This window comes from Hippoglossus hippoglossus, chromosome 18, assembly GCF_009819705.1.
Source record: "Hippoglossus hippoglossus isolate fHipHip1 chromosome 18, fHipHip1.pri, whole genome shotgun sequence".
NCBI classification, from domain to species: Eukaryota; Metazoa; Chordata; class Actinopteri; order Pleuronectiformes; family Pleuronectidae; genus Hippoglossus; species Hippoglossus hippoglossus.
In genome coordinates, this window is record NC_047168.1 from 338,850 (window position 1) to 349,227 (window position 10,378).

General features: G+C 32.0%; 1 long non-coding RNA gene across 1 annotated transcript; it reads left to right on the plus strand.

Moving 5' to 3' along the window:
- The first annotated feature begins 5,696 nt into the window (after positions 1-5,696).
- Positions 5,697-9,132, plus strand: LOC117752104. Its single transcript, XR_004611988.1, has 3 exons — positions 5,697-5,951; positions 6,841-7,019; positions 8,965-9,132. It is a non-coding gene; the product is annotated as an uncharacterized LOC117752104 (long non-coding RNA).
- The last annotated feature ends 1,246 nt before the right edge of the window (positions 9,133-10,378 follow it).

The following is a 10,378-nucleotide window of genomic DNA, read 5'->3' on the forward strand; positions in this document are numbered from 1 at the left end:
ATCCAGAAATGTACCGATTTGATCATACTCATGTTGGTATTTACTGAGTAAAATCTATGAAGTAAAAATGTTTGCTCTTCAGTATTTCCATATTCAGCGAGGTCCTGAACACATGCATATCAGTCTCTCTCTGGAATTATTGAGCAAAGTCTTTTTATAGTACTTTAAAATATCCATAAATGTACCGATTTGATCGTACACATGTGGGAATTTCTTGTGTAAAATCTCTTAATCTATACAGTAAAAATGTTTGATATTCAGTATGTGGATGGTCAGAGAGGTCCTGAACACAAGCATATCAGTCACTCTCTGGAATTATTGAGGAAAGTATTTTTATTGAAATTCAATAATCCAGAAATGTACCAATTTGATCGTACACATGTTGGACTTTCTTGCGTAAAATCTCTTAATCTATACAGTAAAAATGTTTGATATTCAGTATGTGGATAGTCAGAGAGGTCCTCAACACAAGCATATCAGTCAATCTCTGGAATTATTGAGCAAAGTCTTTTTATAGTACTTTAAAATATCCATAAATGTACAGATTTGATCGTACACATGTTGGAATTTCTTGTGTAAAATCTCTTAATCTATAGAGTAAAAATGTTTGATATTCAGTATGTGGATAGTCAGAGAGGTCCTCAATACAAGCATTTCAGTCACTCTCTGGAATTAATCAGCAAAGTCTTTTTTTTTTACTTCAAATATCCACAAATATACCGATTTGATTGTACACATGTTGGACTTTCTTGTGTAAAATCTCTTAATCTATACAGTAAAAATGTTTGATATTCAGTATGTGGATAGTCAGAGAGGTCCTCAATACAAGCATATGAGTCAATCTCTGGAATTATTGAGCAAAGTATTTTTATTGAAATTCAAAAATCCAGAAATGTACTGATTTGATCGTACACATGTGGGACTTTCTTGTGTAAAATCTTTTAATCTATATAGTAAAAATGTTTGCTCTTCAGTATGTCCATATTCAGCGAGGTCCTGAACACATGCATATCAGTCTCTGTCTGGAATTATTGAGCAAAGTCTTTTTATAGTACTTTAAAATATTCATAAATGTACCGATTTGATCGTACACATGTTGGAATTTCTTGTGTAAAATCTTTTAATCTATACAGTAAAAATGTTTGATATTCAGTATGTGGATATTCAGAGAGGTCCTGAACACAAGCATATCAGTCACTCTCTGGAGTTATTGAGGAAAGTATTTTTATTGAACTTCAAATATCCAGAAATGTACCGAATTGATCGTACACATGGGACTTTACTTTGTAAAATGTCTTAATCTATAGAGTAAAAATGATTGCTCTTCAGTATGTGGATATTCAGAGAGGTCCTGAACACAAGCATATCAGTCACTCTCTGGAATTAATGAGCAAAGTCTTTTTATTGAAATTCAAAAATCCACAAATGTACCGATTTGATTGTACACATGTTGGACTTTCTTGTGTAAAATCTCTTAATCTATAGAGTAAAAATGTTTGATATTCAGTATGTGGATAGTCAGAGAGGTCCTCAACACAAGCATATCAGTCAATCTCTGGAATTATTGAGCAAAGTATTTTTATTGAAATCAAAAAATCCACAAATGTACAGATTTGATTGTACACATGTTGGACTTTCTTGTGTAAAATCTCTTAATCTATACAGTAAAAATGTTTGATATTCAGTATGTGGATATTCAGAGAGGTCCTGAACACAAGCATATCAGTCACTCTCTGGAATTAATGAGCAAAGTATTTTTATAGTACTTCAAAAATCCTGAAATGTACCAATTTGATCGTACACATGTTGGAATTTCTTGTGTAAAATCTCTTAATCTATACAGTAAAAATGTTTTATATTCAGTATGTGGATAGTCAGAGAGGTCCTGAACACAAGCATATCAGTCACTCTCTGGAATTATTGTGCATAGTCTTTTTATTGAACTTCAAATATCCAGAAATGTACCGATTTGATCCTACACATGTTGGACCCTCTTGTGTAAAATCTCTTAATCTATACAGTAAAAATGTTTGATATTCAGTATGTGGATAGTATGAGAGGTCCTGAACACAAGAATATCAGTCACTCTCTGGAATTATTGAGCAAAGTATTTCTATAGTACTTAAAAAATCCTGAAATGTACAGATTTGATCGTACACATGTGGGACTTTTACTTTGTAAAATCTCTTAATCTCTAGAGTAAAAATGTTTGCTCTTCAGTATGTGGATATTCAGAGAGGTCCTGAACACAAGCATATCAGTCACTCTCTGGAATTATTGAGCAAAGTCTTTTTATAGTACTTCAAAAATCCAGAAATGTACCGATTTGATCATACACATGTTGGTATTTACTGAGTAAAATCTATGAAGTAAAAATGTTTGCTCTTCAGTATGTCCATATTCAGCGAGGTCCTGAACACATGCATATCAGTCTCTCTCTGGAATTATTGAGCAAAGTCTTTTTATAGTACTTCAAAATATCCATAAATGTACCGATTTGATCGTACACATGTGGGACTTTCTTGTGTAAAATCTCTTAATCTATACAGTAAAAATGTTTGATATTCAGTATGTGGATAGTCAGAGAGGTCCTGAACACAAGCATATCAGTCACTCTCTGGAATTATTGAGCAAAGACTTTTTATTGAAATTCAAAAATCCACAAATATACTGATTTGATTGTACACATGTTGGACTTTCTTGTGTAAAATCTCTTAATCTATACATTAAAAATGTTTGATATTCAGTATGTGGATATTCAGAGAGGTCCTGAACACAAGCATATCAGTCACTCTCTGGAATTATTGAGCAAAGTCTTTTTATAGTACTTTAAAATATCCATAAATGTACAGATTTGATCGTACACATGTTGGAATTTCTTGTGTAAAATCTCTTAATCTATAGAGTAAAAATGTTTGATATTCAGTATGTGGATAGTCAGAGAGGTCCTCAACACAAGCATATCAGTCAATCTCTGGAATTATTGAGCAAAGTATTTTTATTGAAATTCATAAATCCAGAAATGTACCGATTTGATCGTACACATGTGGGACTTTCTTGTGTAAAATCTCTTAATCTATATAGTAAAAATGTTTGATATTCAGTATGTGGATAGTCAGAGAGGTCCTGAACACAAGCATATCAGTCACTCTCTGGAATTATTGAGCAAAGTCTTTTTATAGTACTTCAAAAATCCAGAAATGTACCGATTTGATCATACACATGTTGGTATTTACTGAGTAAAATCTATGAAGTAAAAATGTTTGCTCTTCAGTATGTCCATATTCAGCGAGGTCCTGAACACATGCATATCAGTCTCTCTCTGGAATTATTGAGCAAAGTCTTTTTATAGTACTTTAAAATATCCATAAATGTACCGATTTGATCGTACACATGTGGGACTTTCTTGTGTAAAATCTCTTAATCTATACAGTAAAAATGTTTGATATTCAGTATGTGGATAGTCAGAGAGGTCCTGAACACAAGCATATCAGTCACTCTCTGGAATTATTGAGCAAAGACTTTTTATTGAAATTCAAAAATCCACAAATATACTGATTTGATTGTACACATGTTGGACTTTCTTGTGTAAAATCTTTTAATCTATACAGTAAAAATGTTTGATATTCAGTATGTGGATAGTCAGAGAGGTCCTGAACACAAGCATATCAGTCACTCTCTGGAATTATTGAGCAAAGACTTTTTATTGAAATTCAAAAATCCACAAATATACTGATTTGATTGTACACATGTTGGACTTTCTTGTGTAAAATCTCTTAATCTATACATTAAAAATGTTTGATATTCAGTATGTGGATATTCAGAGAGGTCCTGAACACAAGCATATCAGTCACTCTCTGGAATTAATCAGCAAAGTCTTTTTTTTTTACTTCAAATATCCAGCAATGTAGCGATTTGATGATACACATGTGGGACTTTACTTTGTAAAATCTCTTCATCTATAGAGTTAAAATGTTTGATATTCAGTATGTGGATATTCAGAGAGGTCCTGAACACATGCATATCAGTCTCTCTCTGGAATTATTGAGCAAAGTCTTTTTATAGTACTTTAAAATATCCATAAATATACCGATTTGATTGTACACATGTTGGAATTTCTTGTGTAAAATCTCTTAATCTATACAGTAGAAATGTTTGATATTCAGTATGTGGATAGTCAGAGAGGTCCTCAATACAAGCATATCAGTCAATCTCTGGAATTATTGAGCAAAGTATTTTTATTGAACTTAAAATATCCAGAAATGTACAGATTTGATCGTACACATGTTGGAATTTACTGAGTAAAATCTCTTAATCTATACAGTAAAAATGTTTGATATTCAGTATGTGGATAGTCAGAGAGGTCCTGAACACAAGCATATCAGTCACTCTCTGGAATTATTGAGCAAAGTCTTTTTATAGTACTTCAAAAATCCAGAAATGTACCGATTTGATCATACACATGTTGGTATTTACTGAGTAAAATCTATGAAGTAAAAATGTTTGCTCTTCAGTATGTCCATATTCAGCGAGGTCCTGAACACATGCATATCAGTCTCTCTCTGGAATTATTGAGCAAAGTCTTTTTATAGTACTTTAAAATATCCATAAATGTACCGATTTGATCGTACACATGTGGGACTTTCTTGTGTAAAATCTCTTAATCTATACAGTAAAAATGTTTGATATTCAGTATGTGGATAGTCAGAGAGGTCCTGAACACAAGCATATCAGTCACTCTCTGGAATTATTGAGCAAAGTCTTTTTATAGTACTTTAAAATATCCATAAATGTACAGATTTGATCGTACACATGTTGGAATTTCTTGTGTAAAATCTCTTAATCTATAAAGTAAAAATGTTTGATATTCAGTATGTGGATAGTCAGAGAGGTCCTCAACACAAGCATATCAGTCAATCTCTGGAATTATTGAGCAAAGTATTTTTATTGAAATTCAAAAATCCAGAAATGTACCGATTTGATCGTACACATGTGGGACTTTCTTGTGTAAAATCTCTTAATCTATATAGTAAAAATGTTTGATATTCAGTATGTGGATAGTCAGAGAGGTCCTGAACACAAGCATATCAGTCACTCTCTGGAATTATTGAGCAAAGTCTTTTTATAGTACTTCAAAAATCCAGAAATGTACCGATTTGATCATACACATGTTGGTATTTACTGAGTAAAATCTATGAAGTGAAAATGTTTGCTCTTCAGTATGTCCATATTCAGCGAGGTCCTGAACACATGCATATCAGTCTCTCTCTGGAATTATTGAGCAAAGTCTTTTTATAGTACTTTAAAATATTCATAAATGTACCGATTTGATCGTACACATGTTGGAATTTCTTGTGTAAAATCTTTAATCTATACAGTAAAAATGTTTGATATTCAGTATGTGGATATTCAGAGATGTCCTGAACACATGCATATCAGTCACTCTCTGGAATTATTGAGCAAAGACTTTTTATTGAAATTCAAAAATCCACAAATATACTGATTTGATTGTACACATGTTGGACTTTCTTGTGTAAAATCTCTTAATCTATACATTAAAAATGTTTGATATTCAGTATGTGGATATTCAGAGAGGTCCTGAACACAAGCATATCAGTCACTCTCTGGAATTAATCAGCAAAGTCTTTTTTTTTACTTCAAATATCCAGCAATGTAGCGATTTGATGATACACATGTGGGACTTTACTTTGTAAAATCTCTTCATCTATAGAGTTAAAATGTTTGCTCTTCAGTATGTGGATATTCAGAGAGGTCCTGAACACATGCATATCAGTCTCTCTCTGGAATTATTGAGCAAAGTCTTTTTATAGTACTTTAAAATATCCATAAATATACCGATTTGATTGTACACATGTTGGAATTTCTTGTGTAAAATCTCTTAATCTATACAGTAGAAATGTTTGATATTCAGTATGTGGATAGTCAGAGAGGTCCTCAATACAAGCATATCAGTCAATCTCTGGAATTATTGAGCAAAGTATTTTTATTGAAATTCAAAAATCCAGAAATGTACTGATTTGATCGTACACATGTTGGACTTTCTTGTGTAAAATCTTTAATCTATATAGTAAAAATGTTTGATATTCAGTATGTGGATAGTCAGAGAGGTCCTGAACACAAGCATATCAGTCACTCTCTGGAATTATTGAGCAAAGTCTTTTTATAGTACTTTAAAATATTCATAAATGTACCGATTTGATCGTACACATGTTGGAATTTCTTGTGTAAAATCTTTAATCTATACAGTAAAAATGTTTGATATTCAGTATGTGGATAGTCAGAGAGGTCCTGAACACATGCATATCAGTCACTCTCTGGAATTATTGAGCAAAGACTTTTTATTGAAATTCAAAAATCCACAAATATACTGATTTGATTGTACACATGTTGGACTTTCTTGTGTAAAATCTCTTAATCTATACAGTAAAAATGTTTGATATTCAGTATGTGGATAGTCAGAGAGGTCCTGAACACAAGCATATCAGTCACTCTCTGGAATTATTGAGCAAAGACTTTTTATTGAAATTCAAAAATCCACAAATATACTGATTTGATTGTACACATGTTGGACTTTCTTGTGTAAAATCTCTTAATCTATACATTAAAAATGTTTGATATTCAGTATGTGGATATTCAGAGAGGTCCTGAACACAAGCATATCAGTCACTCTCTGGAATTAATCAGCAAAGTCTTTTTTTTTTACTTCAAATATCCAGCAATGTAGCGATTTGATGATACACATGTGGGACTTTACTTTGTAAAATCTCTTCATCTATAGAGTTAAAATGTTTGCTCTTCAGTATGTGGATATTCAGAGAGGTCCTGAACACATGCATATCAGTCTCTCTCTGGAATTATTGAGCAAAGTCTTTTTATAGTACTTTAAAATATCCATAAATATACCGATTTGATTGTACACATGTTGGAATTTCTTGTGTAAAATCTCTTAATCTATACAGTAGAAATGTTTGATATTCAGTATGTGGATAGTCAGAGAGGTCCTCAATACAAGCATATCAGTCAATCTCTGGAATTATTGAGCAAAGTATTTTTATTGAAATTCAAAAATCCAGAAATGTACTGATTTGATCGTACACATGTTGGACTTTCTTGTGTAAAATCTTTTAATCTATATAGTAAAAATGTTTGATATTCAGTATGTGGATAGTCAGAGAGGTCCTGAACACAAGCATATCAGTCACTCTCTGGAATTATTGAGCAAAGTCTTTTTATAGTACTTCAAAAATCCAGAAATGTACCGATTTGATCATACACATGTTGGTATTTACTGAGTAAAATCTATGAAGTAAAAATGTTTGCTCTTCAGTATGTCCATATTCAGCGAGGTCCTGAACACATGCATATCAGTCTCTCTCTGGAATTATTGAGCAAAGTCTTTTTATAGTACTTTAAAATATCCATAAATGTACCGATTTGATCGTACACATGTGGGACTTTCTTGTGTAAAATCTCTTAATCTATACAGTAAAAATGTTTGATATTCAGTATGTGGATAGTCAGAGAGGTCCTGAACACAAGCATATCAGTCACTCTCTGGAATTATTGAGCAAAGACTTTTTATTGAAATTCAAAAATCCACAAATATACTGATTTGATTGTACACATGTTGGATTTTCTTGTGTAAAATCTCTTAATCTATACATTAAAAATGTTTGATATTCAGTATGTGGATATTCAGAGAGGTCCTGAACACAAGCATATCAGTCACTCTCTGGAATTATTGAGCAAAGTCTTTTTATAGTACTTTAAAATATCCATAAATGTACAGATTTGATCGTACACATGTTGGAATTTCTTGTGTAAAATCTCTTAATCTATAGAGTAAAAATGTTTGATATTCAGTATGTGGATAGTCAGAGAGGTCCTCAACACAAGCATATCAGTCAATCTCTGGAATTATTGAGCAAAGTATTTTTATTGAAATTCAAAAATCCAGAAATGTACCGATTTGATCGTACACATGTGGGACTTTCTTGTGTAAAATCTCTTAATCTATATAGTAAAAATGTTTGATATTCAGTATGTGGATAGTCAGAGAGGTCCTGAACACAAGCATATCAGTCACTCTCTGGAATTATTGAGCAAAGTCTTTTTATAGTACTTCAAAAATCCAGAAATGTACCGATTTGATCATACACATGTTGGTATTTACTGAGTAAAATCTATGAAGTAAAAATGTTTGCTCTTCAGTATGTCCATATTCAGCGAGGTCCTGAACACATGCATATCAGTCTCTCTCTGGAATTATTGAGCAAAGTCTTTTTATAGTACTTTAAAATATCCATAAATGTACCGATTTGATCGTACACATGTGGGACTTTCTTGTGTAAAATCTCTTAATCTATACAGTAAAAATGTTTGATATTCAGTATGTGGATAGTCAGAGAGGTCCTGAACACAAGCATATCAGTCACTCTCTGGAATTATTGAGCAAAGACTTTTTATTGAAATTCAAAAATCCACAAATATACTGATTTGATTGTACACATGTTGGACTTTCTTGTGTAAAATCTTTTAATCTATACAGTAAAAATGTTTGATATTCAGTATGTGGATAGTCAGAGAGGTCCTGAACACAAGCATATCAGTCACTCTCTGGAATTATTGAGCAAAGACTTTTTATTGAAATTCAAAAATCCACAAATATACTGATTTGATTGTACACATGTTGGACTTTCTTGTGTAAAATCTCTTAATCTATACATTAAAAATGTTTGATATTCAGTATGTGGATATTCAGAGAGGTCCTGAACACAAGCATATCAGTCACTCTCTGGAATTAATCAGCAAAGTCTTTTTTTTTTACTTCAAATATCCAGCAATGTAGCGATTTGATGATACACATGTGGGACTTTACTTTGTAAAATCTCTTCATCTATAGAGTTAAAATGTTTGCTCTTCAGTATGTGGATATTCAGAGAGGTCCTGAACACATGCATATCAGTCTCTCTCTGGAATTATTGAGCAAAGTCTTTTTATAGTACTTTAAAATATCCATAAATATACCGATTTGATTGTACACATGTTGGAATTTCTTGTGTAAAATCTCTTAATCTATACAGTAGAAATGTTTGATATTCAGTATGTGGATAGTCAGAGAGGTCCTCAATACAAGCATATCAGTCAATCTCTGGAATTATTGAGCAAAGTATTTTTATTGAAATTCAAATATCCAGAAATGTACTGATTTGATCGTACACATGTTGGACTTTCTTGTGTAAAATCTTTTAATCTATATAGTAAAAATGTTTGATATTCAGTATGTGGATAGTCAGAGAGGTCCTGAACACAAGCATATCAGTCACTCTCTGGAATTATTGAGCAAAGTCTTTTTATAGTACTTCAAAAATCCAGAAATGTACCGATTTGATCATACTCATGTTGGTATTTACTGAGTAAAATCTATGAAGTAAAAATGTTTGCTCTTCAGTATTTCCATATTCAGCGAGGTCCTGAACACATGCATATCAGTCTCTCTCTGGAATTATTGAGCAAAGTCTTTTTATAGTACTTTAAAATATCCATAAATGTACCGATTTGATCGTACACATGTGGGAATTTCTTGTGTAAAATCTCTTAATCTATACAGTAAAAATGTTTGATATTCAGTATGTGGATAGTCAGAGAGGTCCTGAACACAAGCATATCAGTCACTCTCTGGAATTATTGAGCAAAGACTTTTTATTGAAATTCAAAAATCCACAAATATACTGATTTGATTGTACACATGTTGGACTTTCTTGTGTAAAATCTCTTAATCTATACATTAAAAATGTTTGATATTCAGTATGTGGATATTCAGAGAGGTCCTGAACACAAGCATATCAGTCACTCTCTGGAATTATTGAGCAAAGTCTTTTTATAGTACTTTAAAATATCCATAAATGTACAGATTTGATCGTACACATGTTGGAATTTCTTGTGTAAAATCTCTTAATCTATAGAGTAAAAATGTTTGATATTCAGTATGTGGATAGTCAGAGAGGTCCTCAACACAAGCATATCAGTCAATCTCTGGAATTATTGAGCAAAGTATTTTTATTGAAATTCAAAAATCCAGAAATGTACCGATTTGATCGTACACATGTGGGACTTTCTTGTGTAAAATCTCTTAATCTATATAGTAAAAATGTTTGATATTCAGTATGTGGATAGTCAGAGAGGTCCTGAACACAAGCATATCAGTCACTCTCTGGAATTATTGAGCAAAGTCTTTTTATAGTACTTCAAAAATCCAGAAATGTACCGATTTGATCATACACATGTTGGTATTTACTGAGTAAAATCTATGAAGTGAAAATGTTTGCTCTTCAGTATGTCCATATTCAGCGAGGTC